The sequence below is a fragment of the Alligator mississippiensis genome, chromosome 1 (genome assembly GCF_030867095.1).
Source record: "Alligator mississippiensis isolate rAllMis1 chromosome 1, rAllMis1, whole genome shotgun sequence".
NCBI lineage: Eukaryota > Metazoa > Chordata > Crocodylia > Alligatoridae > Alligator > Alligator mississippiensis.
The window spans coordinates 221,935,712-221,961,475 of NC_081824.1; positions in this window are offsets into that span (position 1 = coordinate 221,935,712).

Below are 25,764 nucleotides of genomic sequence, written 5' to 3' on the forward strand. Positions count from 1 at the left end.
GGGGGGGGGGGGGGGGGGGCGTATCAAATCCATGCAGCAGACTACCTAGAGTTGGAGCCTGGCAGTTTTGCTGGCATGCTCTGGGCTAGGGCTAAGAGCCTGGTGTGTTTTAGTTGCAGTTGCAACTTGTTTTGGTTCTAGCCTAGGTGCATGGCTGAACCCCAGTTGCATGTCTTGCTGGCAGTTGTGGCCATGCATACTTTGAGTGGGATGGTACCATGAGCAATCCCTAGAGCAGACTGACCAGGAACAGGGTCCTGGCAGTTACTGACCCTCTGTGTTGGGAATTGTAGTGTCTCAGCATGGTAGTATAGCTGAGACTGGATGTCCAGGCCACATCCACAAGCCTGGACCCTTTTTGCTGTTTTACACCTATTGCATATCAGTCCACCTGTGTGGGGCTGAACCCCAGCCATATGTTTTGGCTGGCAGATTTGGGCCAGGAGGAAGCCCTGGCACTTCTTGTTGTTTATCCAGGCCTCAGTGCAGTATAGTCCTGGCTGGCTTTTTGCTGCCCAGTCCAGGCACAGCGAAATAGGCCTGGGTCTCCTTTTGTCCCTTTTGCAGTTTATGCCTCAACCAAGTGCTATGGTTGAGTGCTAGTTGTAGTTCAGACCCAAGCCAAGATAGACCTGGTCACTTTTTGGTGTTTTATAGCTGTTAGGTCTCAGTATAACAGTGTAGCTGAGACTAAATGTCCAGGCTGCAGCCAAATAGGCCTGGCGCTCTTTTGCTGTATGTCAAGGTTTTGGTGCAGGACAGGTATGAGTCTCCCTTCTATTGTTTTGCAGCTGTTGTGTCACAGCATAGCTGTGTTGCTGATGCCTGCTGTACATTTGCTGCATGCTGAGACCTAGCTTGGGGACTAGCACATGTTGTTGCTTTTGTGGCTCTTTGTCCTGACCAAGCAGTGTGGTTGGCACTGGTTGCAGTTCAGGCTCTTTTGCTGTTTGGCTGGCTTTTCTTTGACTTCTCTTGCAGTTTCCTGGCCCAGCAGAGCTGGAAGTAGGACTAGAAACTCTGGGGTACAATATGCTGATGAAAAAGTTGCAGTTAACCCCTTAAAGCTGTCACGTGGATGTGGAGATCAGCACTACAGCTTTGCAGGGAGCAACAAGGGGCCCTTTGCAACACCGAAAGACCTATGCTTTCTAGCAGCTCTCTACTGCGCAGTGAACCCATGGAGCAGCTCAGGACTCTCCAGTGTGGGCCCCACTCTGCAGCCCATTGCTGAAGGGCAGGAATAGGGTACAGGCCCCAGAACTACCCATTGCAGAGCCCAAGTCCCAGACTGCCTGGGTATGGGTAAAACCTCCCCAAGAAGGTGCTACCTATAGACTTTGTTTTGTAGTTTATAGTGTTTTAAAATTGTAGTTAGTGGTTTTTATTTTTAAGTCTTCGTAATAAATTTGGGTTTTGTATTTACATTGCTTGCGAGGGAAAGGTTGTTACTTCTATTGGACACCTCAGTGATTCATTTAGTGTTTCCCACTAAATTCTGGGTGGAATCTTGAGCCAAGGTGAAATCTATCTAGTACCCCAACATTGAACTCGACCCTTGTAGCTGCTGACAGGTGCTCAGCAGAAGGGTTACACTGGAACAAGTGATTGGAAACTGATGCAAACCTGAAACATAAAAGAAGTTCAGTGCACATAAACTGCTTTCAAAATGGCCAACTCCAGTTCAAGATAAACCTGGTTGGCTATAGTATCAGATGTAACTAATTTAAGTTAAACCATTTGATGGAACTTCTGTCCCAGATCCCCTCCTGATTCAAGTTACCTCACAGTCCTGCTGGCATCCCTGCTGTCTGCTCTGGTGGAACAGAGCTGGCCTGTTCCCAGCTGTCACAGAACCGAGGCAGTAAATTCTGTGCTCCCTAGCCTGCATCCTGCCTGCATCTGTTAGGCTGGGGGGGAGGGTGGGAATGACCCCCTGGGTCCTCTCCAATTTGGGTCTGCACAGTGTTGGAGGGGGAACCTAACCAGCCCACTGAGTCCCTGAACTGCAAAAGCCCCACTTCACCCCCTCGCCAGCCACTGGCTTCTCTGACAGGTAAATCGAATTGTGGCAACCTTCGATCCTTCTGGATCACGGTGCATGCATGAGGGTCACCCAGACATTCGATGCATATGCCTGGGCAGGAATTTTTTGCAGGAGTGGAGGTTGGTAAATAGAATATATAAATACAAAGGGCTGTAGTTCCAGCTGCTGTTAGTCAGGTACAGTTTCTAAGCACTAGATTCACTTATCCACAATGAAAATTCACAATAATGTTCTTTCTTAAAACAGACTAGCTTAAGCCTGACTTTTGTCATATCTATGCAAAGGGATGAGGGGACCAGGCAAAAGGCCTTCTCTTTTTGACTGGTGCGGGGCAGGCAGCAGGAGAAATCCTGCTTGCACCCTTTCCACACCCTTCAGTGGTACTGGCAGGCTATGAATGAGAAAACAATATACAAATGATAACATAGGTGGACCTCCTGCAGAGCCCTGAGGCTCCATTGTGTATGAATTACAGCTGGGCTTTATAGATTGCTGGTAGTGCCCTTTGGATACTCTTCCCAATGATGTTATCCTTTTCAGCCTTCCACAGAAGGTATTTTTCTTTCCAGAAGAAGGCGGCAACATTGAAACAATGGGTTTAACCCCATTATGAGAGCAAAGCAAAACAATAACATCCGGGGCATTCAAAGTTGAGGACCACTTTTGTCCTCCACTCCTGTGGTTCTGCCAAGAAGAAAAAGAGAAAAAAACCTTAATAGGTGATGAATTAAGGGTTGAACATCAATGGGAACCATGAATTTTCTGGTTCTTTCCCATTTATGTCACAGCCCTGATGTTAGTAAATGTGGCTTCTTGTCTGTGAATAGTAATAATAGTAAGCCTTGAACTGACAGTGGATTATGTCGGTGAGAGGCTTTATTCCACAGAATTCTTAAGCTTTCTGGTTGTCATTCCTATTTAAGATTAAAATAGAGATTTTAAGCAGATTGTGCAAATATAATTTTACAGCCATTTAGGTCACTTAGCTGTTTGGTTCCCATTTATTTTCATTTTGAAGGTTTGATTTTGCTCTAGGGGATTGCTATCATCTTGAAGATTTAGTTCCTTTTTTTTCCCATTAAAATGTAATACTGATGGAAATAACAGAAGCCCCAGCTAGGATAAGGACCCAACCTGCTAGGCACTGCACAGAGATGCTGAAGTAGTCCCTGCTCTGAGGTTTATCGTGGAAGCCTCACAAAGAGGAGACAGAAGCTGGCTCAACTGTAGTTGTGTAAATGTGTGTATTAACAGATAAATTGCTAAATGCAATCTGAAACAGTCTATGTAGTATATGCAATAAAGACAAGTTAATGTTATACAAGAGGCAAGGATTTCCTAGGGTGACATATTTTATTGGACCAACTGCATAGTTGGGATACAGTTAAACAAGTGTTGAATGCAAGATATTCTTCTTTAGGCAAGTTAATGTTAGTAATTTCACTTCTGATTTACTTGACTCTTTTGTGTGTACATGTGCACAGTTCTAGTGTAGGGGCTCAGATAAAACTATCAGTTTTTCTCTCCAGAAGCTAAAGACTGAATTTCAGGAAGGGTTTTTTTACAAGCAGGGATCACAGTTTATTTTGTTCAGCTTCTCAAACATTAGTGAGCTAAATTAATTATTCAAGGGCTAGATCACCTGCTTCTATTAAGCGAAGCAACCATGAGGCAATAGATGAGTCCTCTTTCATGAAGATTTTCCTGGAGGGTGTGTGTAGTTTGTGGTAGGGGAAGAGCACAATGCTGTCTAGGTATCATGAGTATGTATTTAGGTTAATCTTATTTTTGAGTAAGCAGACCCTTGGGAGTCTTTATCCCCAAGTCAGAGCTGCCCTGAAACTGCTGTAGTACAGTCTGATTGCATCTGGATTTCACTTCTGCATCACTTCTGTACTTCTATTGTTTAGATTAAACATAATCGGGCTTTGTGTGGATGAAGTGAATTTTACCCACCCTGCATTCTGTTTAAAATAAAGGCAATAGTATCACATACTTCAGAGGGTAAACTAATAATCCAGAAGTCTGTAGAAGTAATCTCTCTCTGTTATCCCCCATGCAGCACTGGGCAACTGGCTTAGAAAAATGACCGTTGCCAGAAGCAACATGCTGGCCTAGGATCACCAGTGGTTTGATCGGGCATGACAGACCTCTGCTGTTGGTAATACCAGACAGTTTGTCACTGATTCCTGGCCCTCACTGGCTACATTAACACATGTAGACGTGCCCACTGAGCATGTTCTTTCTTGTTTTATCAAATAGATATATCTATTAGAAGGATGTTCTTAAGGTACTGAGGAATGAGATCAGCAACCATGAAAATTAAAGCTGTGAGATCCTGGAAAACATATCCAAAGAGCTCACATCCCATCATTTTCTTTTATAGCCTCTACACTAAATAGGAAGGATATCTCCAAGAGTACAACTTGGGGTGGGGGATGGTCATATCGATATGAAGTGTTTACTGCAGAGCTGCCTAATTAGCTCTTCAGTAAAGTCTCCATATGTGGCCCTATTAGGCCACAGGAAATTAATATACTTCGCCATAGGATAGTACTTGTAAATATACGGTGGAGTTCTTTAGTGCATACAGGGCTGAATTAATGCACAGGCAAAATAGGCACATGCCTAGGGCCCTAGGTGAAGAAGGGGCCCAGTTGAGCTTATTTTGCCACAGCAGGGCTGCCCATGTTCCTTTTCCCTTCTAGGGATTCACACTGCAGCTCCAAACCCCAGCAGCAGCTTCTGCTGCTGCTGCTCTATGCAAAGCAACCAGGTGCATAGTTTGTTTCCCTAGGGCCCACTAAAGGATTAATCTGGCCCTGACTGTGCAGCAGTGCATATGTAGATGCTGCTGGCTAGCTCTTAGGGATGTACAAAGCAGGTCCTATTCGATTTGGAATCAGCCCAAATCAGGGACAGCCCAATTTGTTGATTGGGATCACTGTCCCTGATTCGATTCGGCCAAGTCTGAATCTGAAGATTCAATGATGATTTGGAGAATCAACAATTCAGACACAGACATAGCTTTAAAAGTTTTTTCTATGTACCTTGAGGTAGCAGGCGTGACTCATGATTGCTGTAATGCTGGGGCGCATGGAGCGTCCCACAGGAGTACAGGGGGGTCCTCCATGTGCTCAGCAATGAACCCGGAAATGGACCAGAAGTACTGGTCCACTTCCAGGTCTGCCAGGGAGCATGCGCAGGGGCCTTACCCCCCACACCCGCCCAGCTTAGCAATCAGCTGCAGGGGGATCTTGGGTGCTCCTGCAGACCCAGGAGGCACCAGTCGCCAAGCTAGGGGGGTGTTGGCCCGCCCCCGTGCGCTCTCTGGTGGACCCAGAAGTGAACCAGAAGTGCTTCTGGTCCACTTCTGCGTCTGCTGCCAAGCACACTGGGGAGCTCTCTGTGTTTCTGTGGGATGCTCCATGTGTCTTGATTTGATTCGGATTTGGAGATTTGGCCACAGAATCTGGCTGAATCTCCACCGAATCAAACCAGGGACTGAAGCTTTGCACAGCCCTACTAGTTCTAATGGCTAGTCCTTCACTGAAGCACCCTTGTGCCCCAGCCAGCCCTTCCATGGCATGTTGAGCCAGGTGAGAGCAGCTGTTCCACCCCAGCTCAACACAGAATCACAGAATCATAGAAAATTAGGGTTAGAAGGGACCTCAGGAAGTCATCTAGTCCAACCCTCTGCTCAAAGCAGGACCATCCCAGCCCAACTAGCTCGACCCAGCCAAGACTTTGTCTACCCAGGTTTTAAAAACCTCCAATAGATGTAGTGGATGGAGAGTCTACAACCTCTCTGGGTAACCTGTTCCAGTGTTTTACTACCCTCCTAGTGAGAGAGTTTTTCTTAACATCTAACTTCCCTTGTTGAAATTGAGACTGTTGCTCCTTGTTCTGTCATTTGCCACCACTGAGAACAGTATAGCTTCAGCCACTTTGGAACTACCTTTCAGGTAGTTGAAGGCTGTTACTAAATCCCCTCTTAGTCTTCTTCTGTAGACTAAATGGGAATTTTTACACGTCCTCTGAGATGTGGGGCCAGGAGCTTTAATTAGCGAGCTGTGCTAATTAAAAGCACCCACATGTCACATGTATCAGCATCCCTGCACATCTCCGTGCTGAAAAAATAGTGGCAGGGCACTTTGAACTAAAGTTCATTGAATGTGCTTTATTTTAAAGTGTCCTGCCACTATATTTTCAGTGTGGGGACAGACAGGGACACTGATACACATGACACAGAATACTGCCAGTGTGTGTCAATTTCTGTGCTCCAGTCCACCAGACTCGATTAATTCAGTCTCCTCTGACATGCTAGATTTCCAGCATGTTGGAGCCAGCTCCCTATACATCTGTAGGAGCCCATTAAGCTCAGTTCCCTCAGCCTGTCCTGAGAAGTCATGTGCCCCAGCTCCTGAACCATTTTCATAGCCCTCCACTGGACTCTCTCCATTTTTTCCACATCCTTTCTGTAGTGGGGGGGCCAAAACTTGACACAGTACTCCAGATGTTGTCTCATCAGTGCAGAATACAGGGGAATAATTACTTCCCTTGATTTGCTGGGAACACTCCACCCAGTTGAGCCCAGTATGCTGTTAGCCTTTTTGGCAGCAAGGGCACACTGTTGGCTCATTTTCAGCTTATTGTCCACTGTAATACCCAGGTCCTTACTGCAGAGCTGCTGCCAAGCCAGCTAGTCCTCAATCTGTACTGGTGCATGAGATTGTTCTGTCCTAAGTGCAGGACTGTGCACTTGTCCTTACTGAACCTCATGACATTTATTTTAGTTCAATCCTCCAATTTGTCTAGGTCACTCTGAATCCTACATCTACCCTCTTGCATGTCTACTACTCCCTCCAGCTTGATGTCATCTGCAGTCTTGCTGAGGGCGTACTCTATGGCATCTTCCAGGTCGTTGATGAACAAAACCGGGCCCTGGACCAACCCCTGGGGCACTTCACTTGGTACCAGCTGCCAACTAGATATCAAGCCATTGACTACTACCCTCTGAGTCCAATGATCCAGCCAATTTTCTATCCACCTTACAGTTCATTCATCCAACCTGTACTTCCTTAGCTTGCCTATGAGAATGCTGTGGGAGTCCGTATCAAAAACCTTACTAAAGTCAAGGTATACCACATCCACTGGTTTCCCCACATCCACAGAGCCAGTCATCTCATCACAGAAGGCAATCAGGTTGGTCAGGCATGACTTTCCTTTGGTGAATCCATGCTGACTGTTCCTAATCACCTTCTTGTCTTCCAAGTGCTTAGAAATGGATTCCTTGAAGACCTGCTCCATATTTTTCTAGAGACTGAGGTGAGGCTGACCACCTATGACTGAGGTGAGGCTGATCACCTATGTCAACTGCACTTTATTATCCTTCCTCCCATGATCAGTGGAGGGATGGCAAAAGTAAGCAAGATAAAACTGCAAGTCCCAGTGGTGTGTCTAAGTCACAGTGACTAGACACTAGTAAGCCTGTTTGAGGATGTTGTTACAACCTCTAAGTTCCCTGCACTTGCTGTCTAGCCCTAAGTGAGGTCATCACAAACCCAAGTAAGAAAAAAGGAAAGAAAACTTTCCAATGTTTGTATTTTGGTCTTGGACAACTTTCAGTCACAGTAACTGTGCTGTTTAACACCTGTGTTCAATAGCTAAAGATGTGCCCAAAGCTTCTGTACTGAAATGCCTGCTTTTTGGTATAATCTGCTTTATTAAAATCCATAAAGTATGGTAACCAAGTCAGATGAGCAGCCAAATAAAAGGAACCCCACAGCACCAGAATACGATCTGGTCAGAAACAAATGATCTGTTATGTAAACTTGAAACACCTGTTCTCCCAGAAATGTCAAGTATAGCATTGCTGAGATAAATATGAGAACTGTAGCTGTGGGAGGTCACCTTTACAGCCGTGGGGTTTACTATGTTAATCCAACAGTAGTATTCCACAGGGACAGCACAGGAGATACACACAAGGCTTCTTTGCTTTTAATGGGCTTGTCTGCATTCACGTCAAATCTAAGCCAAGCTGCACAATTTGATATATCAGCAAAAGCTATGTTTTTTTAAGTCAGAAATCTAGCCGCAGGTTAACCCTGTGATGTGGCCATACAACTTAATGGCTCCATCTGGGAGGCACAAGTCTATGACCAGGCTTTGTATGTTGTGATTGCTTGGTTGCCGAGAGAATACTATTCAGGTATATCTTTGGGTTCATGTTTTAACTCAAAATACTTTTTCATATTAACTCCCCAGTGGCTCCCCTGATACAGTCAGAGTGTGAGACTGGCTAGGGCTATTTCTTTCACTCCTCTAGCCTCAGGGCACACAAGGGGAACAGAAGTAATTTTATGAATGATATATTTTTGATTTTCAGGATAAAAAGATGAAGGCCTTCTTTTTCAAAAGTTAGTGATTGTTGGATGCCTCCATATTTGAGACAAGAGTTGGAGGCCCTTCTATAAGTATGGTTTAATTTGTGGTGGTACAGTCTTGGTAGGTAAAAGTTGAGACAGCCAAAATGAAAGTAACTTCTGAAAATTTGGGCCAAGATTCTTCTTTGATGAACCTGCTATTAGAGGTGGCAAAAATGGTAGTTGAGACAAATTGCTTTTTGATTCAAATTCAAATTTTCAGATGCTCAAAATTAGAATTTAATGTTAGAAAGTGTTATATTTAGTGTTCAGTAAAAATGATTAATTTGGGGTTGTGTTGTTCACTACAGTGTTGTGAAATTTGAAAAAAACAGTTGTAATTTAAAAGTGATTTTTCTGAGAAATTTGAAATAGTATAGCTTTTTTTCCCCTTCAAATTTCCTATGAACAAATAATTAGCCTTTAAAAATATATCCTTATCTTGTTACCTAAATGCAAATTTGGAAAACTACACACTAGTAATTTTTTTTTCAGAATCCTACTTCTTTTTTTCCTCTCCATTGGAAACTTAAAAAAAAAAACAGCCCAAGGGCCCCTAATACCAGAAGCCTTACCAGGAGACAAAGAAAACTTGTATGAGTATGGGACCTGACAGTTAGCTTTGCAGATACATATCCTTCTCTCCTTTCCCTCTGATGGCATTTATGAAGCAGGAATAGAAAGCAGTAACAATGCACAAACACACACACGCAAACATAACAATGTGAGTGCAAAATGTTGGTTTGTCTACATAATGACAAAGAAATCATAATCACATTGTATAAGATGGGCCAAATTATGCTCTCAGATACACTAATGCAGCTCTGAAGAAATGTCAAAGATATAAAATACTCAGTTCAGTGTAACTGAAAATGGGATTTGGTGTAGCTTTTGGATTCAAACTAGAAAAATCTTTTATTTGCTGAAATGGCATTTATAATCAGTCATGTGAATCTAATTATCATATTAGTGCTGTACACTAGAAAGCCTTGTGAGATGTGCTGACAATTTTTACTGCCTGTGTAAAATAGAATTTTAAAATGTCAGAGCATTTGATTTTAAAAGATAGCAAATTTAAACTAGTACTATTCATTTGCCAATTTCATTTTTTTCTAAATCCAAGCCCTGTGAACTATAGTAACTCCTAAAGAGCTACACTAGCAAATTTTTAACATATTAAGTATTCCAATATCCTAAGAAAAAGCGAAATCAATTCTATTGGGAAAATGGTTTTAAATTAAGTGTATATAAAATGCTTCCTGCTCATGGGTAGTACCATGGTCTTTGGTGGGCTCAATAGAAGTTGAGCATGTGTTTAAGCTTCTGTTGGAACAAGAGCTATATCATTGCAGGAACAAGACTTGTCTTTTAGATTTGTCTTCTAGAGTGCTTGTTTTTTTAGAGTGCTGAAGGAACTAGTAGGGGTCATTGCAGGACCTCTGGCACAGCTCTTATGAACACTCATGGCGCTTGGGCGATGTGCCGGAGGACTGGAAAAGGGCCAGTGTGGTCCCCATCTTCAAAAAAGGGAGGAAGGAGGACCCAGGAAACTATAGGCCCACGAGTCTTACCTTGGTCCTGGGGAAGCTTTTCAAAAGAATTATCCTGGCACATTTCATCTTTAAGAAAGGGAGGAGGGAGGACCTGGGCAACTATAGGGCCGTTAGTCTTACCTCAATCCTGGGGAAACTCTTTGAGAAGATCATCAAGGAGCACATCTGTGATGGGCCGGCATCAGGGATGATGCTGAGGGGCAACCAGCACGGTTTCATTAGGGGCAGGTCATGTCAGACCAACCTGATTGCCTTTTACGATCAGGTCACAAAAGCATTGGATGCAGGTGTCGCCATGGATGTAGTCTTTCTGGACTTCAGCAAGGCCTTTGACACTGTCGACCACCCCATCCTCATTAAAAAAACTAGGCGACTGTGGCATCGATGCCTACAAGGTCAGATGGATTGCTAATTGGCTGAAGGGTCGTACTCAGAGGGTGGTGGTGGATGGGTCATATTCGACCTGGGGGGAAGTGGGCAGCGGAGTCCCCCAGGGCTCGGTCCTTGGGCCTGCGCTGTTCAATTTCTTTATCAGCAGTTTGGACGATGGAGTGAAAAGCAACCTGTTCAAATTCGCTGATGATACCAAAATCTGGGGTGAGGTGGGCACGCTAGTAGGGAGGGAAAGACTGCAGAAAGACCTGGATAGGTTGCAAGAGTGGGCTGACAAAAACAGGATGCATTTCAATACGGACAAGTGCAGGGTGCTGCACTTGGGCAGTAGTAACTGGTAACACACTTATAAGATGGGAAACTCCCTTCTCGAGAGCACGGAGGCAGAAAGGGATCTTGGAGACATTGACTCCAAGATGAACATGGGCCGACAACGTGAGGTCACAGTCGGCAGGGCTAACCAGACCCTATCGTGCATCCACAGGTGCATCTCGAGTAGGGCCAAGGAGGTGATCCTCCCCCTGATACAGTCTGCCCCACTTCAAGAGGGATGTGGACAACATTGAGAGGGTCCAGAGGAGGGCCACCCAAATGATCCGGGGACAGCAGGGCAGACCCTACAATGAGAGGCTATGGGACCTGAACCTGTTTAGCCTTCACAAGAGAAGGCTGAGGGGGGACCTTGTGACTGTCTATAAACTCACTAGGGGGGAACCAAAAGGGTTTGGGGGAGAACTTGTTTCCCCCAGCACCCCCCAGGATAACAAGAAATAACGGCCACAAGTTGTTGGAGAGTAGGTTCAGATTAGACATCCATAGGAACTCCTTCACAGTTAGGGCGGCTAGGATCTGGAACCAACTTCCAAGGGAAGTGATGCTGGCTTCTACTCTGGGGGTCTTTAAGAAGCGGCTCAATGCCTACCTGGCTGGGGTCCCTTGAGCCCAGTTTCATTCCTGCCCAGGCAGAGGGTCGGACTTGAAGATCTACAAGGTCCCTTCTGACCCTACTTCTATGATTCTATGATTCTATGTTCAGGAAGGGCCAGCAGGGGAGGTTATGCTCAGGGGCAACCAGCATGGGTTCATTAGGGGCAGGTCTTGTCAAACCAACCTGGTGGCCTTCTATGAACAGGTCAGCAAGTCCTTGGATGCAGGTGTCGCAATGGATATAGTCTTTCTGGACTTCAGGAAGGCCTTTGACACAGTCTTTCACCCCATTCTCAGTAAGAAACTAGGAGACAGTGGTGTTGATACCTACACTGTCAGATGGGTCACTAACTGGCTGGAGGGCTGCACCCAGACGGTGGTGGTGGACGGATCTTATTCGACCTGGAGGGATGTGGGCAGCGGGGTTCCCCAGGGCTCGGTCCTCGGGCCCGCATTATTCAACATCTTCATCAGTGACTTGGGCGAGGGGGTAGAAAGCACCCTGTTCAAATTCGCAGATGACACTAAGATGTGGGGTGAAGTGGGTATGCTAGTAGGAAGGAACAGGCTGCAAGTGGATCTAGACAGGTTACAAGGGTGGGCTGAAGAGAACAGGATGGGGTTCAACGCTGACAAGTGCAGGGTAATGCACCTAGGGAGGAAGAACCAGCGGCACACCTATAGGCTGGGGAACTCCCTTCTCGCCAGTGTTGAGACAGAAAAGGATCTCGGAGTCATCATTGATGCCACAATGAACATGGGCTGACAATACAGGGACGCAGTCAGGAAGGCCAACCATACCATGTCGTGCATCCACAGATGCATGTGGAGCAGGTCCAAGGAAATGATCCTCCCCCTCTATGTGACACTCGTCAGACCACAGCTGGAGTACTGTGCCCAGTTCTGGGTGCCGCACTTCAGGAGGGATGTGGCCAATATGGAGAGGGTCCAAAGGAGGGCCACCCGCATGATCAGGGGGCAGCAGGGCAGGCTGTATGAGGAGAGGCTGAGGGACCTGAACCTGTTCAGCCTCCAAAAGAGAAGGCTGAGAGGGGATCAAGTGGCAGTCTACAAACTAGTCAAGGGGGACCAGCAGGCATTCGGAGAGTCCCTGTTCCCCCCAAGCACTCCCGGGAGTTACAAGAAACAACGGACACAAGCTAGCGGAGGGTAGTTTCAGACTAGACATTAGGAGGCACTACTTTACTGTCAGGGCGGCTAGGACCTGGAACCAACTTCCAGAAGAAGTGGTGCTGGCTCTTACCCTGGGGGTCTTTAAAAAAAGGCTGGATGAACATCTGGACGGGGTCATTTGACCCCAGTACTCTTTCCTGCCATGGCAGGGGATCAGACTAGATAATCTCCTCAGGTCCCTTCTGACCCTGCCAACTATGAAACTAAGATTCAATAGAGTTCTACATCAATAATACAAGAAGCCACATCTACTTGTGAGAAATATGCTATGGTGTTCTTTTCTTGATAAACTGATGGAATGATGTTCATAGTCTTACGTTTTGGCTATAACCTAAGCTGGAATAGAACAATGTCAATGGAGCAATGTCACTTTCAATCAGTTAAACACTGCGGTCCTTGTGCCAAGTTGTGCCCTTTGTGCCAAGTTTCAGTTTCAATTACACTTTTTTTAATGTTAAACTCTAATAGTTGAAAACAGTGGTATTTTACAATAGCACTAAGGGACAGATTCTATTCCCTATTAGATGTGTAAGTGGATTAGGGTGCCTGAGGCCTCATACAGACATTCAGTTTCTCCTGAGAGAGTCACTGCTCTTCCAAGAGAAACAATGGCTGTACAGGTTGTTCAAGTTTTTTCTCTCAGTAAAAATGGCTGCTTCAGGAGAAAAAATAACTGGGGAATAACCAGGGTCAAATCACTCCCAGGAGAGTTTCTTCTGGGAGAACAAATGTCTGTATTTGTTTGGAATCTCAGAAGATATCATAGTCCTCCAGCATCCTCCTCCTCCTCCAGGAGACAATGTAACATTCGCTGGATTATGCTGCTCCATCAAAGAGCAGAACACATTCCCTTCACAATCTCCACATTGTGCTATAGGGAAACAGGTTGACCATGGGCAGTCTGGGTCAGCCAGTCAAATCTGCCTTATGCACTGCTGCCATCTGTTGCCAGGCCAACTGGGAGCCTACAGAGCACACTGAGATGTGTGCACAGGCCTCCCCCTAGGTGCACAGCATCAGTATAGTAATTTTTCTACTCTTCAGAGTCTCAGCATTCATATGTCTGTACATACAGCTTTGGGTAAGAACTTCTACTAGGACAAAAATTATTATTGATTACTGAATGTATATATGTAGGCAATGTGTGATTCTATTCCACACTGCTTGGAGTCCCTGAAAAACAATTCATTGAAAGGATGGGTGGGTCCTCCTGCATACTGTTTTTTATGCCTCAGTCTTAGGGCCAAGATGATTGTGTTTTACAAATGTAAATGCAATGCATATTTTCAAAAACCTAAACAGGTAGAATAGAATAATGTTTAGGTCCACTTAAGCTCCCAATAGTGGAGTAGACTCCACTTACTAATAGGGCTGTATGAAGCACCATCATTTTGTTTTGACATCTGTTTCACCATATCAAAGGGACAATGTTTTATTTCACCATTTTGTTTCATTTCAAAGCACCATCCCATTTTGTTTCGTCAAAACTGTTTTGCTGTTTCGACTTGTTTTGATGTTTCGCCCATAGACTATAATGGGGAATCATGAAAATGTCTGACATGTTGTCATTCCATGCCTGACTTGGATGCAAATTGCAGAGATGGTAGCCCCTTCTAAGGGCATAAGGCCTGCCAAGCTTCAAGGATATAGGTGCAGAGGTTTCTTGGAAACTGCACCTGAAAGTCTTGAAAGCAAAATTTGCCAGCAGCGGCAGCCTCCTCTCATCCAGCATGCAGATCTGGGGGCGTACACCCCTGGGAAGGCTACAGGGCTGTGCTGGACTCCTCCAAGGAGTGCAGTCCCCTGAATCTCTGCCGGATGATAGGAGGCTGCCGCTGCTGCCTGGGACCAGTAGCAGGCACAGCCTGTACCCACCACTCAGGAAGACAGATGCTGCCACTGGCCAGAGGCAGCAGCAGCAATCTCCTATCATCCGAGTGCAGATCTGGGACCCACACCCCCAGAAGGACTGTGGGGCTGTGCTGGACTGCTCCTGGGGGGATGGGCCCCCAGATCTGCACCAGATGACAGGAGGCTGCCACTGCTGCCTGGGACCAGCGCTGAATGCAGCCTGCACCCAGCATCTGGCTCCATGGAGCTGAACCCAGTGGCAGGAGGCAGAACACAGCCTTGGATCTGCCCACCTTCCACCACTGGCTGTGCTCTGAGCGGCTCCACAGCCCCATGGAACTCAGCCTGATGGTGGGAGGTGGGCAGAGCCAGGGTTGCGCTCCACCTCCCACCACTGTGCTGAGCTCCATGGGGCTGTGGAGCCAATCAAAACTCAGCCTGGTGGTGGGAGGTGGGCAGAGCCTGCACTGCACTCTGCCTCTCACCACTGGGCTTAGCTCCATGGTCCTGTGCAGCTGTTTGGAGCGCAGCCCAGCTGAGGCTGTACTCTGCCTCCCACCACCAGGCTGAGCTCCATGGGGCTGGTGGAGCCAATCAGAGCGCAGCCCAGCAGCGGGAGGTGGGCAGAGCTGGTGCTGCCCTCTGATTGGCTCAGCCAGCCCCACAGAGTGCAGCTTGGTGGGAGGAGGTGGGGAGAGTCAGGGCTGCACTCCCCACTGGGTTTAGCTATATGGGGCTGTGGAGCCACTCGGAGCGCAGCCCTGGCTTTCCCCTGCCCCCCCCCCCCCCCCCAGGCTGCTTTGAAACCCGAAACGTTTTGAAACTTTCAAAACATTTTCAGTGCCCTCATTTCATTTCAAAGCTGTTTTGATACTTTTTGTTTTGTTTTGATTTAGCTGTTTCGAGCTTGAAATGCGTCGAAACAACTTCAAAACGAAACACTCGGCAAAATTTCACAGAGCCCTACTTACTAAATGCATAGCAATGTGAATGTGAGAATTATAATGCAACTCTTGACAATAGCTTGGTGCCTGAAAAATACTAATTTAATGAGTAGTAACAGATTATATGCTGTAATTCAAGAATCTAGATATCTGAGAGTCTTGTTAACTAAATGTGCCCTTTAATTTCTTTTATCTTGTTGAAGCCTAATTTTCAGCCAGTTAAGTAAAGACTTGGACTCAGCTAGCATTAAAAATAAATCTGTCAGCTGCTGGAAGCTGATTTTTCCTGACCAGATTTATGTATCTAGTTGGATAGTAGCATGTAATAGAAGGGTGGTTGGGATTCTCACGTCAATTTAGATGGAAGGATTAGCACTTTGAAGGAGAAGATTAATTCTGTGAAACTCCAGTTTCAAACTCATGCCATGGAAACTGCTGTGTCTGGGAATGACCTGCTGAACCTACATGGCTTTTTAATGTGTGAAACTAGAAAACTCTTACAAATGAACACACAGTATGAATCAAAATGCTCCAGTAGATTAGCTCTCAGTAACCACAGACCTGGAGTTTAATTAGTTGTTTAGAGAATTAAGCAATATGCCAATACACTTTAGTGCCTTAAAAAAATTCTGAAACAGTTTTTATGGATATACATTATTACATTAAAAATATTACATAAGAGTGGGTACAGTGATATGATACCAGTCCAGCAGGGTCAGATTCTTTTGTAAGATTTTAGGGCAAATGACAGTGTGTTCACGTTAATGTTATGTTTTGCATGTACTAATAGTTTAATTAATTTGGCCCATTTGTTTTTAAACAAAAAAGTAAGAACAGGTAAGGCCTGGGAGAAATATAATAAATCTGTACTTACAGAATCATGTAGATTAAAATCATTGTAACTACCTCATCTGATATCCTGAGAAAGGTTGGAACATGGTGTGGAAATATGGGGAGCCACCCACTGAGCAACAAAGATAAAATGAAATATGGACTACCTGCTCATTCAGTGGGAGTCATTCCTACTGTGTGCTGAATGAGGCAGGGGTCCAGTGAGATAGCTTGCGACTACATAATTAGAAATATAATCATAAGGTTATGCAGTGAGGTTGGATGAAATTAAGTTGGGACAAGAAGTAGGTTGTCATCTTCCACGTGGACCAACCAGTACATGGAGCTGAGAGACATTTGATGAGTGGATTCCACAGCTGGTTTTTGATAGCAGATAACTAACCAGATAGCTGATGAGGAGTTCTGGTTCTAGGCCAGGTTTTGAGGAGACCATTACAGACCCCTTTTCCTCTAACCCCTTCAGTTTATGTTTCTTCAGGGCTAGTCTTCTCTGACTCAGCTCTTAGGCTTAATCTTCTTCCTGGCACTCTCAGTTCCACTTAATCCCTTTTCTTCTCCATACCACACTTTCCCCACATCCTAGCCACCTCCCCTACCCTTTTGTCCCAACCTACCCTTTCGCTGTCACTTAAAGCTAAAATCCTCCCACTCCCTGAATTTCAAGTCAGGCTCCAAATCTTGTCGAATGCCTGGGCAGAAGCGTGTAGAGTATTGTAAACACTAGAAAGACACTCCTCCAGCTTTTAGTTCCAGTAGGCATCATGGTCGCCAGCAACAACAAGGAGCAGCAGGTGCAAAAAGATTGTACAGGGATCTTCCAGTCAGTGGGTGGAATATGTTCAGGGACAGTAGATTATTTAGGGAATTTATCTGCCAAACTCTAAAAGTCTTTAAGGAGCATGTGCAAGCTGAAATTTTAGGTTTAGAACATGGCCACATTATCCTGGGAGTGATAGAAGAAACCTCTAAGGCTCTCCCTTGCACCCCTGCCATAATTCAAATATCTGCTATGAATCCACTAGAACTCTCAACAAAAGTTACAAGCATTTTAAATACAGACAAAACCAATATATTTTATCCTAAACTTGTTCTATGAAGTGGCTGAGCAATGTTAATGGGAGCCTTTCAAGATTTTGGCCCAAGGCAATTACATTGCATGGAAATTTCTGTCCAAATTGTTAACATTTGGCATAGTTAAAAAACAACTGAAGCCAGGGTCTTATCATGGGAGTGGTACCATCAAAGTAGGCAATACTTTGTACTAGGCTGATAATGCACAATGAATAGCAGAACATTAGGGGCATGTATAACAAAATTACTGTTATTAACAGTTATTCTTCATTAGCATGGCAGTATAATCAATGTTTTTTCCCTATGATTAAAATATATTTAGATTCATCAGTACTGCAACTTCAAATAAATGCAAAAAACTCATTCTCATCTTAGATGAGTTATCTGCTGAATTATGTCAGATTGCCAACTTAAATCTCAGACAGATTGCTCCAGCTGTGACCTGAGGAGCCAGCTTGCTTTAGGAGTAGCAGATAATTCAATGATTCTTTACGCTGGCTCAGCTGAGGGCTCCTGTTAAGCAAAGAGTTCAATCATATAAAATTTACATCACGTCCTAATAGTTCTATGATATGAATAATGCCCATTAGCTTTTAGCTGAAATGAACAAATTCATTACGCTCAGCACCTCAGGATGGACTACCTTGAGAGCCACAGATAAAAGGTCACTGCTTTGTCAGCTTTGCTGTCCGGCCTTCTCTCATTAAATTTCCATCTGGTTGCTGCATCTTTTGCTTGCTAAGAAATAGCTTTTAAAAATAGCTTTATGTTTGCCAGACTAAGAGGAGCTTCTCCCAGGAGTTTCAGGGTTCAAGAAATAGGCCATGAGCAAATCCGTAGGGAATGGCACCTGGAAGATATTTCATTTTATTAAACCATCTTGCAAGAGTACAGGTAGTTTATTTTATTTGCATTGTAAATGATGTCTATTAGTTTGCAGCTTCTCTAACCTATGTACTTCAAAGTTACTCATGGCTTGAGCAAGCCTAACTTATTATTAGACTCAGATGCAGGCGGGTTCAGAATCAGCTTTTCATTGGCTGATGAGCCTGCATCTCAGCTAAAAAAGAGACAGGAGGGAGACGGACAATGGTAGTATGGCATCTACCGTTTATCAGTGAGTGATTGTGGATATTGCAGCTATTCTACTGACTGGTAGTGCATTTTCTCTTGTGGCTATAAAGACCAATGTTAGACCTGCAGGTCCTGCCACAATGCTTATAGGTGTACATGGCATTAGGGGCTATTGTACTGACAGGCTGTTCCTTTTGGTCATATTTCTGTTGTAATTCAAGTGACCATTTCTTGTTGTGACCTTGGACTTCATAATTGAGAAGGGAGCACCACTTTGTCTTGTCTCTTGCTAAGACCTCCCAAAGGTTTGGGTCAATTGCAAAAGCCTTCATATCCTGTTTGCAGACATCTTTAAAGCACATTTTGGTGCCCTACTCTTCTCTCCCCACCTCTTGACCATACAGGATGTCCTTTGGGATGTACCCATCTTCTATCCTGCAAAGATGGCTAAACCAGTATAGGTACTGCTGTTTGAGTAGTGATGGTTGGCAGGTTGGCTTTGGCGATGACTTTGGTGTTGATTATTCTGTCTTGCCACGTGATGTCAAGGAGGTGCCATAAACAACGTAGGTAGCAGCTCTTCAGTTTCTGTTCTTGATATACATATGTCAACCACGTCTTATTGGTATACATAAGGACATGGAGGACTCAGGCTTTGTATACAAGCAGCTTAAGTTTAATTGTGAGTTTTGTATTGTTCCAGACTCATTTGGGTAGCTTATTGAAAGTGGTAGCTGCCTTTGCAATGTGCACCTTTAGCTGTTCATCCAGTGATAGGTTATTACTCACTGTGGCTCCAAGGTAGAAGAACTTGTTCACTGCCTTGAAAGGTGTGTTGTCAAGGCTTATAGATGGTGACTGGAAAACACTCTGACCTAGGATCACAGTCTTCTTGATGCTCATGGTCAGGGCAAATATCCTGCAAGCATGGAAAAAACAATTTATGAGTATTTGTAGTTGGCCTTCTTCATAGGCAGTGAGTGCAGTATCATCAGCAAAAAGGAGCTCCCTAATAAGCAGTGATCCTGGTTTTCCATTTCCCATAGAAAAAAAACCAGATTTCCCTTTTTTATCAGAGAAACCAGGGATTTCTCCTTTTAGCAGAGAAACCCACGGATTCCCTGCTTTTGCAAACAGCTGTGCAGGCTGGTTGAGCTCCAGCCTGCAAGAGCTGTTTGCAAACAGGGAGGGAAACCCCCAGCCCTGCTTGGGGGGGAGGGAGGGAAGGGGAAGGAGGGGCCTGAGGCTCTCAGTCAGCCACAGCTCCACTCAGCTCAGCTTCACTCTTTGCTCCTGGAACCTGAGGTAAGTGGGGCTTGTGGGGGGCTGGGGGACCCTCTGGCAGGGCTGGAGGGTTGCAGATCATGGCTGGGGGGCACTGGCAGGGCTGGGGGAGCAGGAGCCAGCCCCACCTCCACCCCCCCAGGGGAGAAGCTGTCCAGGCACCTGAGCTGCAGCTGGGAAATGCCTGGCTGCCTGGGGGCAGAGGAGATGTCTCCAGGGTCCTAGCACCTGCCAAGTTCAGTTTAGTTTCTCTGCCTCAGCACAGAAGGCACTCCTAAGATCCTAGCACCTGCCTTTTTCTATCTATTCCTCTTGCAGCAGCATCTGAACAATATGGGGTTTGGGACTGTAAGTTGTGGAGAGGGTGGGTTATAGGCAGCAGCCCACTGTGTAAAAAAATTTGCAGGGGTGGGCAGCTGGGAGACGGAAGGAGCAAGGGGCCTGTGGCTTGGAAGTGTGGGGCAGGGGGCTGCGGGTCAGGAATGAGTGGCATCAACAGGGACAGGGGCAGCTGTGGGTTGGGAGTAAGGGGCACCACCATGACCCAGGGGAGCAGGGTATTGTGAGTTGGGTGTGAGGGGCACTGGCAGGGCTAGGGGGAGTCAGGTCAGGAATGAGGGGCCACAGCACCATCGTATCACCTCCCCTCACAATCATGTAACAACCCCCTCCCCCCGTTCCCTGCACACAGCAGGTGTCCTCTTTTATGGAACTGAAAATATGGTAACCCTCAGTGCAGGAGGCTCCATGAGATTGTACTTTATTGACCATATCAATATGATAACTTTAATTTACACAACAGAGCACTGCAAGGGGAAGTACCAGTGTCTGATGTAGTTATTAGAAATTCTGGGTTATGTTTTAATTGTGCAAATCCATCAACATAACATCCCAAGCACCTTGCTAGATTTTTTCTCAAACACAGTGAAGGAAGGGAGCAACCTACTTGAATGACAAGCACCACTTACTGAAACCACTTGCTTTCCCTGGTGGTCTCCAAATCCAAGTACATATCTAAGCGGACCCCCATTTAGTTTGTGTGAGCTGGAACAATCACAGCACAAGCTGGCAGGGCTTCAGGCAATACATTAATATGTATGTTATGGTCTTGTTTATCTCTTCCCCCCAAAATTACCTCCTCCAAATAGAAAACAATTTCTGCCAAATGACAGGACTGCTTATAGATTCTGCCATTCCCACTGGGGTTAAGTAGTACCCTCCTTAGGCATGTGCATTGAAATGAAGTCAGTTATTCACAGAATAGAAAGCTGCTTAGAGTTAGTATGACAGAACGCTACCCCCAAGCATCTACATCTTTAAATATAAAGAGATGAAATTTTAGGCTCCCAACTCCAAATTTATGTATCATACATTTCTTCCCCTGGGATAGGATGAAAGAGAATGCATCACCCATGACCAGTGTCAGTCTTGTGGCTTAATGAATTGTTGCAGGGGCGATCAACTTGCAGTACACATGCCACAGGTGGCACAGGCAGCCCCTGCGTGTGGCATGCAACAGATCAGGAAGGGGATAGGCAGCACAGTGGTAGATAGTGCAAGGAGCAGAAAGCGTAGCAACAGATCAGGCAGAGGAAGGGGTTTAGAGCAGTGCTTGTGGAGGTTCTGAAGCTAACTTGTGGCACACATGCCAAAAAGGTTGGCTCCCACTGCATTACTGGAAGGCACTCCAATGTGAAACATATACTACATGCACCTGTACAGTTGTGCTTTTAATATATTTCAGTACAAAGTATTGAATTTTGTACTGCAGGTCCATACCAAAATCTCCACATAAAACAGTGAGTACTAGTTGAACCCAGGTTCACTGCAGAAGATTAATTTTATTTTTTATAACATTGTCATAATCATCATCATCTTCACTTTATGGTTTATGCATCATTGCCTGTTCCAACTTCAAAAGCTTTCAGACCATTGTTTCCATCTGCCTTCTTCTCTTGTAGACTAACTGAAATTTTTGACATGGGTGAGCTACTAACCCCCACAATTTGGTCTCTGGAATAAGAGATGTAATTTATATAGATTATAATTTGTTCTGTTTACAACATCTCATTCTCTAAATTGACAGTGCTGAATGCTACAGATAAATCAGCAGCTTGATGCAAGCTACAGTGCATTAGCCGAAACGACTATTATAAAATGTCATTGGCTAGGGACACGCGTTCAAAAAGCCTGAGCCTGAATTGATTCAATCTTTGCAGGTTAGTCTAACCTGCAAGACTTGAACTGATTTGGAAGTAGACAGACATTCCCTTTTCATTCTAGAAAGGCAGGTACATGCCTGCAGTGGCTCAGGTTAGAAGCCAGGGGGCTCTAGAGCTGCCCTCTCTTCCTTTCCACAGAGCTGAGCTAAGGGGGTGTGTGGCCAGGCCTGGGCAGGACACACTGATTCTTCTTCTTCCCGCCCCCTCCCCCCACCCTCGAGAAGCCCAGCAGGGAATGTTTATTACCCCTAACTCAGTGTTTATCAACCCATTAAGAAAACAAAGCCTTTCTCCATTCGTTCAAGCTCTTCTTAAATAGCTTTTCCAAGGAAGGACATTAAGCTACCTGTTGATTAGCTCCAAAAAGCCTGTCTGCCTGTGTTGTCTCCCACAGCACAGACCATATCCAGCATGTGGTCTGGTAACTAATGCTGAGGTGTCTGCATAAGGCAGAGGGGTGCTGGGAACAATCCCTGCTTAGTAGGGGGAAGCCAGGCAGATGCTCTGTGCCTACAAGTCTCTGCTGTGCTCCAGCCAGGGAGCAGAAAGCTCCATGTAGCCCAGAGAGCATGCTGAGGTGCTAGGGAAATCTGGTTTATCTTAAACCAGCAAGGGGTCTGGGACAGACATTGCATAAACTGGTTTGAGCCAAATCAGTTAAGTCTGATACTACACTCAACCAGGTTTATCTCAAACTGTTTTCAGTCATTTTCAAACTGGTTTATGTGCACTGAACACCTGTTCTGTTACAGGTTTAAACCAGTTTCTGATCATTTAAACCCATTTATGTGTAATGTCTGTCTCTAGCTATTCATAGCAAAGAACTAAAGTTACCACTAGAGTATGACTTGGTATTACTTCTTTACTTTTTTTGCTTTTAGCCCTGTTTGTTTTTATCCTTATGGCATACTTCTCTATGTCTACTGTAGATTTTTCTTTGAATTCAGACTAAATGTTGACACATTTGTAAAAAGCTAACTAGAAAAAAAAAGTCTGCTGCTGCTTCTGGATGGTACAATCATGCCTTCCTTTACAGCTATTAACAATGAATCAGTGAAAGCATTTGTAGGTTGTTGGTGTGGAACAAATGCAAATAATTGCTTTTTAATCCTTTGGATTATGACCAAAAAGGACCAAATCCACAACTAGCATAAATTAGAATTGAATGCAGTGTTGAATTACAGCATTTAGCCTAAAGACATTAAAGCTACAGTCAGCTTAAGTTACAATTTGAATAGTAAGCTGATATTTTAAGTTTCACAGTCAAGGTCGCCTCATCTTTAACAAGTATGAACACTAATGCTTCAATGGTAAGAGATAAAGCCCTTCTTATCAACTGGACAAGACAGTTGTCATTCTCTGTTGGCTTTATGTACACACATTGATCCACTCAGTCATCCCTGAATAAACTCGTTTGTGAAAGTTACTCCTTTCACTTGAGTAAATGAAAGAGACTCAGAACCAGATCCTAACCTCTGACTGTGTGCATGCCTGTCTGGTGTCACAAAGCAGCTGGAAAGTATCTGCTTATGTGGCTAGTTGAAAAATTTAGTTCCACTGAAATATTGATCAGGTGATAGGGAGCTGGCATTTCAGGACCCCCTTTGGTTCCCATTAAAAATAAGGAAGTTATAAAGGGAAGGGCCTACCACAGACTGATGGCCCTGGCTTTATAGAAATTTAAGGGAAGAGCTCCAGCAGTAAAAGGTAGAAGATCTCCAGCAGCAGACTCCTGTAGGAGAAGACCAGACCCAGGATGTAGGTGCTATGAGTTAGGTCTGGGGAAAGGCTGGGCAGGATAAAAACTGGACTACGGCCAAGCAGGCTGAAAAAAAATATCAGGACCTGTGAGAGCTCATTAGAATTATCATTAAAGACATAAGGCAAATCCAGTGCTGGGAGCACGGTAATGAACTAGGATGAAACCCAAGAAGACTGGTAACAAACCCACAGGATGTGGTGAGTAGCAGCTGATTGTTAAGAAGCTACAGGAGGATGAACACAAAGAAATTCAGAAGAAGCCATGAGTGGTGCTGCATCACTGTGAATTAATACCAAGGCATGGCAGGTGGCGAAGCTAAGACAGAGAGACCTGGTGTGTGTGGGGACCAATCAGGACTACACTGCACCCTGAAAAAAGGGGCTCCAGTGAGTGACCACAGCATCTCAGTGAGACAGGGGTGCTCAACCTGTGACCTGCGAGACGGAACTTATCCCTGGTGCTGGGTCATTCAGCCCATGGGGTTCCCCAGGGGTATGTGGGGACCCCTGTGGGCCATGCTCCGTGTATGCAGGGCAGCACGGTGCCCCATCCCAACATACAGGGTTAGGTATAGGTGGCATATGGCCTTGGGGTCTTGATCCCAGAGTGTGGGGCTCTGATTGTGATGCCCTAGTTCTGGCACATGGGGCCAAATGAAGGTGGCATGGGATCTCAGGGCTCTGATCTTGGCATACGGCACTGAGCAGAGGTGCTGCAGGGCCCTGATTATAGTATGTGGGACCCTAGCACCTAATCCTGGTGCATGGGGCCAGATAGGGGAGTGGGGTGTGGAAGAACCCTCTTCCAGATTCCCACTTTTGGGTTTTTTTATTTTTTCCTTTTCTTTGTCTTGGTCTCCTCACCTGTCTGTCAATCTGGTTGCCCTGGGTTATGTGACCTGGATCAGGTAAGAGGGTGTAGACCTAGGCTTCATTGTTTTGAGCTCTGACCTCATCACATGAGGGCAGGGGTTTAAATCCAGGTCAAGGTGTGATGCTTTTCAAATTGGTTGGTCAGCATCAAACAACACCTGCCCCTGATTGGGTCTAGAAGGTGAGGTCAGGAGGGCTATTTAAAAGAGAGGCTTTCCAGGAAGAGGGAGGCATGTTGGAACATTTACACAGCAACTTGAACCTTTGCAACTTTCTATCTCTCTTCCAGGATGCTGAAGTGAGTGAATTATCAGAAACTTAACTAGAAAAGTAGCTTACAGTAATTTAGAAGCTTATTAAATAGCTATCAGGCTGGTTTTGTTTGCTCAGGGTTATTCTTTTGATACTTCTCTGACTTGTACCCCTCCCCAAGCCTACCCTCTCTGCCCAATAAAGCTATCCACTATAGCAAGCTTTGTGGTACATGCTTGAGAGGGACTGGGCACACCTTTATGCTCCCTTTGCTCAGCTGACTAAGGGAGGCTACTTTCTGTACTTCAGGTTAAAGGAAGCACCCCAAGATTTTGCAGTGGGTCAAGCACCCTCAAGGGCTACAAGGCCTGTGTATCTCAGAGGGCACAGGGCCCGAACACAGACCAGACCCTAGGTGGTGGTGGTTACCCCAGGCTTGTGGGTGTGCTCCAGGAAGCGGGTTGGCCTGACAGATGCCCCAGGGGAAGCATTTGAGGCTTAATTTTTGGTTGGGCACAGTGAGGCAGGTGACTTAGCACAGGAGCACCCCCTACTGGCCCACTATAGGGGGCCCCAGTCCTAACACACAAGGCTCTGGGTCCCAATTCTGGTACATGGGGCTGATGAGGGGCAATGCAGGGGCCCTGGGGCCTTGGGACCTGATCCAGGCATGCCGGGGTAGGGTCCAATCCCAGTGCACCAGGTCCAATCCCATCCCATTCATTTGGCTTGTGGAGCCAAAATGTGAAGCAACGTTGCACTAAGTTACTTGGGTATGTCTGACACATCTCAGCCCCTCTTACCAAAGTATCTCTGAGCACCTCACAGTTTGTATAGCATTCCTCAAACACAACCCTGTTGAAGGAGAGAAAGGCTAAAGTCTCCATTTTACTTGTGAGGGACTGAGGCAAAATGCCTACACTCCTGTAAGAAGCCTGTAGCAGAGAAGAGAATTGAATTCTGGGAATCTGAGCCCCAAGTTGGTACTATCACCTTGATATACCATCCATGGTCTGCAGAGCAACTGCCTGGTTAGCCCTA